The 10,558-nt window shown below is 32.5% G+C and overlaps 1 long non-coding RNA gene across 1 annotated transcript; it reads right to left on the reverse strand.

The window, feature by feature from the left end:
- Nucleotides 1-7,928: 7,928 nt before the first annotated feature.
- On the reverse strand, nucleotides 7,929-10,473 carry LOC131177610 (uncharacterized). Its single transcript, XR_009147001.1, has 3 exons — nucleotides 10,393-10,473; nucleotides 9,627-9,730; nucleotides 7,929-8,194 (listed from the first exon to the last, which is right to left on the reverse strand). It is a non-coding gene; the product is annotated as an uncharacterized LOC131177610 (long non-coding RNA).
- Between the last annotated feature and the right edge of the window lie 85 nt (nucleotides 10,474-10,558).

The following is a 10,558-nucleotide window of genomic DNA, read 5'->3' on the forward strand; positions in this document are numbered from 1 at the left end:
TGAGTCCTAGTACTCAGCGATAGCTTTTATTCATTGTAGATTTAGAGACTAGAGGAGCGTGGTGAAATGCGAGGATTGAGGATCTATCAGCTTGAAGTTATCGGGTATAATTTATACCATAACTGTAAATATTTCTTTTGATGTATGTATTGCACATAAATGTATGAACATGTAAATTCGGTCTTGAGCAGTTTGTATAAAGCTTGTGTAAAGTTTGTAATAAATTTTAATTTGAAATTCTCTTAATCTAAATTTTGTAAGGATGTTTATAAATTGTTTTGTCCTTAATGAATTATAAATGAAACAATTTTATTTAATTTGAATGAACTGGATTGCTGGTATTTTGATGATCATTGGATGGTGGATTTAAAATTTGAAAGTTGATAAATGTGTTGAGAAATTGGTTGAGATTGAGTATGCATTTGAAGCAGTGGTTGAAAAATTATTGGAAGTATTTTTTTTCCAGGTATTTGAAGAACTGTTTTCTCAAAATATAGACGGAACTCTGTCAAAATTTTTATAAAATTTGCAGAAAAATAAAATGGGCCAAAAATTTTAACTGATTTTCAACTTTAATTAAATATTTTAATATCTATTTAGAAACGCTCACCACTTAACAAAAATAAGAAGATTGTTTTAAAATCCCTTGTAGGATACTTAATGAGTTATCGGTAGATGAAGTGCGGTAGTTCATTAGGTATTCTACGGGATCATGTTATACCTTACAAAGGGATAAGATGTGACATGCTTCATTTATAATTTTAGCAATTAACATATAAGGATTCCAAATTCATTTTTATTACTAATTTTTAGCAATTATCGGTGATAATTGGGACTAATGCAATATAACAATCATCTTCTTGGTAAGGCACATTTGGAGAATCAATTCTACTTCTAGCTTTAACCTTACACATAGCCCACCAATCAACCCTTTCTTTCTTTTTACTGGGATATTCTAAAAAGTAGACTTGTTGTGATTATGCAGCCAAAACAAAAGGTTCATAGGCATAGCTTAAAAACTATTTCTTATGATTAATATCAATTAGACCATATCAATTATGAACCTTCCACCCTCGATCCAAAGTTGGATCGAACCAATCACACTTAAATAACACCAGAGTAGTTCTTTTGGTTATTGGATTAGGATACTCTAGTTGTATAACATCAACTAGCATTCCATAGTAGTCACTTTCATTTTCACTCCAACTTTTTCCTTTGATGCACACACCACTATTTATAGTTGATTTATTCGAGCCATGAGTGAGCGTGTGGAACCTATAGCCATTAGTAAAATATTGAGGCCATATCTACACCCATTTATATGGACCACAAGCTAAATTTTTTAACTGCTCATCAACTGTGGTGTTTTCTGGATAAAAAACCTATCAATAAACCAAATCAACCAAACATATGCTTAGTAAAATAGAAATTGTTTTTCTTCATTTTTTTTTAATAGAGTTATAAGATACTCACATAAGGTTCAAACCACTTGGCAAATCTACTATTTGTCTCTTTATCAATCTGTTCAAGACTAATGTTCGGTGAATTTCTTCTCAATTCATCTTCAAAGATACTACAAAGCAATATAAATTATAATCAAATTTTAGCCACTCATACTATATATCTCAATGAAGTTGCCAAAATTAATAACTTACTATACAAATGGTTGAACTTCTTCACAATTTAACAACACATACAAGCGTGTTGCATCTCACTCATCATCAGACAAATATCTTTCTGTCATCTTCCCAGCCGAACATCCTGGGTGCAAAAACATGGACAAGCAACCATCAGGTGCATCAACTGCATCTCCATCATCATTCCGACTAACTTTGTTCAACCTAGTTTGAACATGAGGCTGGAAATAATAGGAAGTGAATGTTGACATTTCTTGAATGAGATAAGCTTCACATATTGATCCCTCCACATAGGCTTTATTTTTCACCTTCTTCTTGAGATCATGTAGCATCCTATATTGAGAGAGTTTTAGTTAAAATCTTAGACAAGTAAATTAATTATTTTTTCAAATAGGATATTTTAACAACTTATCGCTCAAATGGATACATCCACCAAAATTGAATTGGACCACCGGCTTTTGCTTCATGTGGTAAATGTATTGGCAAATGTTCCATGGAATTAAAGAAACTAGGAGGAAATATTTTCTCTAACTTGCATATTGTCAACACAATGCTTTGTTCAAGCTTCTGTATGTCTTCTACTTGTAACACTGTTGAGCAAAAACTCTTTAAAAATAAACTAATCTTAGTTAAGGCATTCCAAATTGGCTCAGGTAACAAATCCCAAAATGCAGTTGGTAGCAACCTTTCCAAAAACACATGACAATCATGGCTCTTCATCCCTGACAATTTGCAATCTCCTAGGTCAATGCATTTAGACAAATTGGAGGCATAACCATCTGGAAGCCTTAATTTTTTTACCCATTCACATATCAATTTTCTTTGTTCCTTTGATAATGTGTAGGCTGCTTTTGGCTTTATAATTTTCCCATAGTGCTCCTTTAATTCAATATCTGGACGATTGCAATAAGTCTGCATATCCCTTCGAGCTTTTAAATTGTCCTTTATTTTACCCTTAACATCCATTACTGTGTTGAATATATTATCAAACACATTTTTCTCTATACGCATTACATCAAGATTATGTCGAATAAGATTTGAGCGCCAATATGGCAATTCCCAAAAGATGCATTGTTTTGTCCAATTATGTTGAACACCAAATCCCGGTAACTTATCCAATGCAAGATCATCAAAAAATTTTGGCAGGTCACATACTTCCCTCCAAACTTCTTCACTAGACAGCTTAGGAGGAGGAGTAGAGCGTTAAACCCTTCCTTTGAAAAATGATTTTCTATCCCTTCGAAATGAATGATCTATAGGTAAAAATTGACGATGACAATCAAAGAATGAAGTCTTTTTCCCATCTTTCAAGTAAAATGCCTTGCTTTTTCCCATACAATAAGGGCATGACAATACACCATGCGTGCTCCATCCAGACAACATTCCATAAGCTGGGTAGTCATTAATAGTCCACATAAGTGCTGCTCGCATTTAGAAATTCTGTTTACTATGAGAGTCATAAGTCTCCACACCAACATCCAATAATTATTTCAACTCATCAATGAGAGGTTACAAGTATAAGTCTATGTTCTTCCTAGGGCTTTTTGGACCAGGAATGACAAGACTTAAGAACAAGTAAGGGATGCTCATGCACATTCCAGGTGGAAGATCGTATTGCATGATAATTACCAGCCAACAAGAACAAAGATGGGCCATTTGCCCATAAGGAGAGAACCCATCAGCTGAAAAACCGAGCCTAACATTTCGAGGCTTATATGCAAAGCTAGTATGGCATTGATCAAACTTTTTCCATGCATCTCCATCACTTGGATGATTCATCACCCCAGGTTCTCAACAAGTTTTCCAATGCCATGTCATATGTTCAACTGCCTTGGTTGACATATATAACCTTTGTAGTCTTGGTGTTAGAGGAAAGTAACGTAGTACTTAATAAGGAATGTCCTTTTGCTTTCCATCACCAATTCTACTAGGCTTGTAACGTGGGTGACCACATTTTGGACAATCCCTTCTGTCTTTGTTATCCTTGTAATATAGGATACAACCTGTGTTGCACACATCTATCTTTTCATATCCTAACCCAAGCTTTACAACCATCTATTTGGTCCTATAATAATCATTGGTTAACTTAGCATCTTCAAGTAAGAGCTCTTTCAGAAGAAGAAAAATTCGATTATAACAGTTCTCACTCATGTTAAACTCAGACTTAATGTATAGTAGCCTACACACCACTGATAGTGGAGTATGAGTCATACATCTAGAGAACAATTATAACACCCTCACTGTAGCAATTTCGTACATTCTACTGTTTCGGTGACTGGTGTCAGTCTGGACGGCTAGAATGTCTAGAAAAATATTTAGACTAGAGTAAGGAGTCATAAATAACTCAAATAACAGTAAGAAAAATTTAGGAAAAATTTAGGAAAAATTTTAGAAATAAAATACAACCAAGTTAAATGAGCTGGTGCCCTAGCGATGGGTAACCCAGTGGGAAGTTACGGTCCTCACAGCTAGGAGCCCTAAACCTGGGAGAAAAATCATGAAATAATTTTTAGGACTCCAGAGAAGAGTCATTGAGGTTTTGATGGCATTAGAATGCCAAGCAAAGGATTAGAAAAAATTTTCAATCGGTACAGACGATTTTGGCTCAATAAGCCAAACGGAGGGCATTTTGGTCATTTCGTCTTCAGAGATAATTTTTTACTGACTTGTCCAGTTAAGTAAATAATTATTATAACATAAAATGTGAATAAATATTGCTAAAAATTTAATTGAAAATGAGTAGAAAAGAAAAAGAAAGAAAATTTGAAATTATGACATCACATGATGTCATTACAATGCCCCCACCCAATCACATTGTGACACCTATCTGTAAACATAAATAAAAGCATAAAATGGCAGAAAAATTGAAGAAACAATATATTTCTTCTTCCTTCTTCCAGCCGTAACCCACTTCCCACACCCTTCTACCATTAAAAACTTCACCCAAGCTTCATCTCACCTACCAAATCACCTCAAAAGCCCATCTTCCCTTCACAAAAACTTGTCATCACCACTAGAGCAAGACTTGGGCAGCAAAAAGAAGTGAAAATAAAGGAGTTTTTCAAGCTTGGATTGACACACAACAAGGTTAGTGCTAATTCATCCTTAAAACTTTGTATATATATCATGTGGAGTATGAAATGAGGTTGAAATTAAGAGAATTGAAACAAGTTTTGCATGAATAAATTCCACCAATTTTGGCAGCCTTAGGATACATTAGGGTTTAATTGATTAGATTGAGTTATAGTTGTACATGGCTGCCATTGAACAAAAATTAGATGCTTTGATTCATTGATTGCTTGTATATAGAGAATTAAAATGGTAGAGTTAGGGTTTGGGCATAAATTTAAGATTTTGTTTATGTATTGATGAAAAGAAGTTGTAATGGTCAATTAGTGACCATTTGGTCATGTTTGAGTAGGAAATTGAGTGAATGGTGCCAAGGAAATGGAGGTTAGGCATGTTGTCCAATGTGCCCTGCAAGTATGGATGTGAGTCCAGCATGTTTGGGCAGCTATAACTTGAGTTGTGTAGGTTCAATTGGTACAGGGCCAATTGGACATGAAATTAAACACATAATGGCACAACTTTGATGAAGGAACCTTGTCCAGAAACTGAACTTAGGATGCCCTAAAAATTGACCAAATCCGGGTAGCACCAATTCTACCTGGGCAAAATGACTCAAATGAATAGTGTTCATTCATTTGGTCATAACTCAGTGTAGAAAGGTCCAATTGACCTAAATTTTATATCAATGGAAAGCTGAGGCAATTTAGAACAACTTTCATACAGAACACAAGCTCAAATTCTGGACTTAACTAAATGAAATTACTAGCCAAAGTTAGACTACCAAATCTGGTAGAACCAAAAATTGCCCAGAAATTCTGGGTAAAGGCAATCCGACCAGTTATGGTGCAATAGTTATAACTTGAGCTAGAAAACTCTAAATGGGATGATTCAAAAAGTGAAATGTAACTAGACACAAGAAAGAACAACTTTAATTAAGAACACTTGGCCAAATTCTCACTATAAAATGGCCTAATGGAAGAGTGAACTCTAGCACCTAAAAACTGAAATTTGGATTTATTCTCCATTGGTTAGAAGTATGGATTGGCAACTAATGCTAACATTTTTGGAAACCAAAATGTGGTAAATCTATGTGATTGAAACTCATGTAACTATTATATATAAGAAAGTCAATATTTTGACTTAAATGACCAAATGAATAGTAACATTACATGTTAAGTTCAAATATTCAAGAAATAAGCTTTGAAATGGTATTGAAAATCAATGCCAACAAAAATAAAATGTAAAATGTGGTATATTGGAAAACTTAGGCTTAACAAATCTATTATGAATCAAAAAGTCAATCTTTGAATGGAAATGATCAAGTGAATAGTAACCTTAATAATATTAAAGCAAATGACCAAAACTTAAATTGCAAATGATAAGTTATATAAATAGTGTAATGAATAAAGGGATCATGTTAATGTATGAATGAGACATTAGCTCTCATTATTGTAGAAAGAAAAAGTACTTTGAGTATAATGGTATCGAATAATAATTTATGTAAATTGTGATAATATAAATGATCAAATGAATATATAAATTACGATGAATGCATAAATTATGTAAATATTAAACTTAGAGATTTATTTTTCTATTATGAAAAAGATTAAAATGATAGAAATTATAATTAGAACCTATAATGAAATAATGAAACTTATGAACACTTAATGGTACTATGTGCCCATGTATTGCCGAGACACATTTGTCAGATTGAATAGATTGGTGTGCCAATAGGGTATTATTTTAGTAGTACTGCGAAAGGCTTTATGCCTGTATTCATGGCTTTATGCCCACACTCATAGCTTTTATGGCCGATTATGTGTTATCATGGCTTTTTAACCATTCTGACTGCATACGTGGTTGACATTCTGCGTCCCATGGTATGACGGCCCGAGGCACCACGGTATCTAGTGCCAACGACCCGTTATCCAGTTTAGTCAGCCTGTCATAGGTTACTTGGGCAGTAAAATTTGTTAAGAATAATGTGAATTAAATGAATGAATAAGAAAGAAACTAGAATTAGTTTTAAAATTTTATTTACTATGAAATGTTCCAAACACCTATGAAATGTTAAGTGAAAGCATAAAAAGATTAGTAAAATAAATATCATTTAAATAAATAATTACAACTGCATCTTCTGAAATAACATGAATAGAAATGTAATGTACTAATATATTTCGTATTTTGTATATCACTACAATAAATTTAGGAAACAAACCATTCCAAAGAACAATATAATATGACAAAAGATAATTAATATTAGGAATTCCATATGAAATAAAAATAATTCTTAACTACGCAAATTAGGTTTTATTTCCATCCGTATTTTGTATATATTATTTTCTTGTTATATTATTACACCACTAAGTAGAAATACTTAGCGCGATGGATTTGTTTCCTTTGCACAGGTACTGAAGGTGAAGCCCAACGAATATTAAACAGAGATTTGGAGTTCTAATCTGTAGAAGTATCTAAAGTATTCAAGGTTATCACCTCCTCAGCAATGCATGTAGATAGGGCCCATGTAAGTCATAATTTATCTATTTTATAAAATGCTTAGTTATAGTATAGTAATGAAAATTATGGAAATGTAATTAATAGGTATGTGATGTAAATTAATAAATCGGTTAATTCATATATGATTAATTTGTATATCATGTAATTTATGAATTTATGTAATTAGTTTATACATTGTGTAATTAATGAAGATTTGAAAATTTTGATGTGAATTGAACATGGAATGAGTTGAAAGAGTTAAATCTGAAATGATTATGATGAGCAGGGATGATATTTTTGTTGTAAAATATTGTTGAATTTCAAATAGGTGAATAGTAAAACACGTCAAACATTAATAAAATAGAGAAAACTTCATTAGATTCTCTGTCGAAAAATAATTGATATTAAAAGATAATAACTTGAAAATGATTAAAGGAATAAAGCAAGATAAGATAGGGTGCTCGGCCTTGAAGATATACGCCTTGCTCGGCTACATTGTAGTCGGGTGAAGGGTGTTACAACAATAGCTCTTCTGCAGCTCTTAACATCTCAAAAAAGTCTTGAGCATTTCGATTTGGAGGTTCTTCTTCATCATCCATATCAAATCCATCACAATCAAAGTTGAAATAAGGACCAACAGCTTCAAATACCATAGTGCGATATGGATTTACTGGTGTATTATAAGCTACTCTTTCGATTGCCTTCATGCACACGGTTACAGCCTCAAAATTGGTATAAAAGGCTCCCCATGTGAAACCCAATGATAATAGTTAGGCATGAACCCAAACTTGTATAAATGCGCAGCAATAATATCTGTTGTGAGAAACCCACTATTTTCACATCTTGAACATGGGCACTTTTATACTCCCATTAGAAACAAAGTTGTGTTGCGTTAGTGCAAACTCTATAAATCCACGCACACCATTAATGAACTCAGTAATGACCCCTTTCCGACTTGGCACAAGTCTATTATACATCCACATACGATCAGCCTGAAAGGAATTCATGATTTTTACATATCAAACCAGCAAATATTCAATATTCTCATTATGTCAATAGTTTCCATGAATACTAAACAAGTTTAAAGGAAGAGAGTATATCTTAATAATGCCATTAGTTTTGTTCAGAACAAAAAAGTTCACATGCAATATATATACATATTTGCTACTAAACAAGCAATTCACTATTTAGTTTTGCTAGATAGTCCTAGCTAGTTTCTAGCTGAATTAAAGATCTTTTATTAACGAAAAAATGGAACAAATGATGTAGATAATTTCTTTATGGGCAAATAAGATTTTTTAAGTAATTCTTAAAGTTATAAACATATTTTATTATATAACTTATATCAGTTCCAAAATGCCTATATACATTTATGTTGTTTTAAATGCATCGATTTATTAATTAGGTCATGTAATACAATTATGTGGTAGTGCAATGCAAATTGTAGAATCTGTAGATTGCACATTGCAAAATCTACAGAATCTGCATATGTAAATTGCAGCCGAATTTGCAAATGCAGATTGCATATTGCAGAATCTGCAAATTGCAAATTACAGATTGTAGAATCTGCATATGCAATTTGCAGATTGTAGAATCTGCATATGCAATTTGCAGATTCTATAATATGCAATCTGCATATGCAGATTACAGATTGTAGAATTTGCATATTGCAGATTGCAGAAGCAATCTGCATATGCAGATTTTGCATTCTGCAGTCTGTAATCTCTAGTTGCACCTAACTAACAGTGGCATATATAATAGTGAAAGAAAACAAACAACAATTTGAAAACAGAAATAAACTAAATAAGATTCCAAACCAAAGAACTAAGGACATGATAGAATCCAATCAATGGAGCTAAAAGTAGCTTAAGAACAAAATAGGCACAATAGGAGCTGTAGTGCTAATGAAATGATTCTAATATTAAATTATGTAGTATTTAATACCATATCTTTTGGAGTTGAGTCCATTCTTTAATCTATAGCAGCTGTTCAGCTCTTCAAGAAATGATACACATGATATTTTTCTAATCAACCAAAAATGGCTTCAAAATTTCACAAACCCTAATAATGTGCCATATATGGTATTTGTCACAAGCTATTTGTCACAAATTAATATCCTACTTGACAAATGTGCCAAACTATTAATTAGTGAATTGTAATTTCCCTTTAAATTATGTATTGAATAGACTATAAGGGAAATAAAATATTTTTTTTATTTTCAGTTTTAATTGATTTAGTTTTAGTAATATATGATAATTATTGAAGCCAGCTTAATTTTATTCTCATGAAATCAACAAAATAAGTTGCAGAAAGCAAAGAGGGCAATCAACAATGGAAAACGGTCAAACTCAGAATTAACACAAGAAATCCTTCAAATCTCATTTCTAGACCCAAAAAAGATTAAAGAATAAAAATGAAAGCAACCTGGAGTATCAGGGTGATATGAACAATGCTACTGCTCTGGAATTTTGTCCTTTAAATACTTCAGAACAGCTTTTGTTCCTCTATCTAAAATTATCCTTTGGATGCTGTATATATATAAAAAAAAAAAAAAAAAGAAAAGAAAAGAATTATAGTCAGGATGGTGACTCAAATTCTCAGGGAAGACATACTCGAGTTAGGAGAGAGGAAGAAGAAAAAGCATTTTATTTCATTTCAGATGCTATTAGATTGTCATCTTTCTGGAGTAATATTATAGTTCTTCATCTAGCCAGCATCAAAAAAAACATGTGCCACGGCTTGTTCCCATTCTATTTTCAGACAGCTAATTTTTATTTGAATAAAAGGGTGGGTGGGCACTCGTGGATGTTATTGAAGCCTTTATAAAAGTTCTATGGAAAGAAATATGAAAATGTAGCTAGCTAACTGTACTTATGTTCCATATCAATTACATAGTATATCTAGATAGGTCCTTAATCTTTTTCTCTCGAGATTCATTCAACAGTCCTTGCAAATTAAGAAGTTCACTGCCCAGGAAAAGTCCTTTTCCATGTATTGTCATGAAGAGATTTTCCCTTGATTTTCACATCAATAGGAGTTTGAAATATGGCCAATGCCTGGTTATTTTAGAATGTTCAATTGCCTGGCTATCAAACTAGTAAACGACCTTCACTCATCCAACATGTCTAGAAATCAACTCAATTAAAATTAAGTAATAAACTAAACTAGTTCATAAGGTCTAGTATTATACCTTCTCAATGGATTCCCACCAAGTCTTAAGGCCTGTAGGCTTGGTTCAAGTAAACCCTAAGAAACCAAACAAAGTGAAAGAAATATTAACATCCCATACTAACTAAATCGAGTTCAACAAACTTAACACAACAGATTAATGATCTACAATGGAAATTATAATGTAA

This window comes from Hevea brasiliensis, unplaced genomic scaffold, assembly GCF_030052815.1.
Source record: "Hevea brasiliensis isolate MT/VB/25A 57/8 unplaced genomic scaffold, ASM3005281v1 Scaf634, whole genome shotgun sequence".
Taxonomy (NCBI): Eukaryota; Viridiplantae; Streptophyta; class Magnoliopsida; order Malpighiales; family Euphorbiaceae; genus Hevea; species Hevea brasiliensis.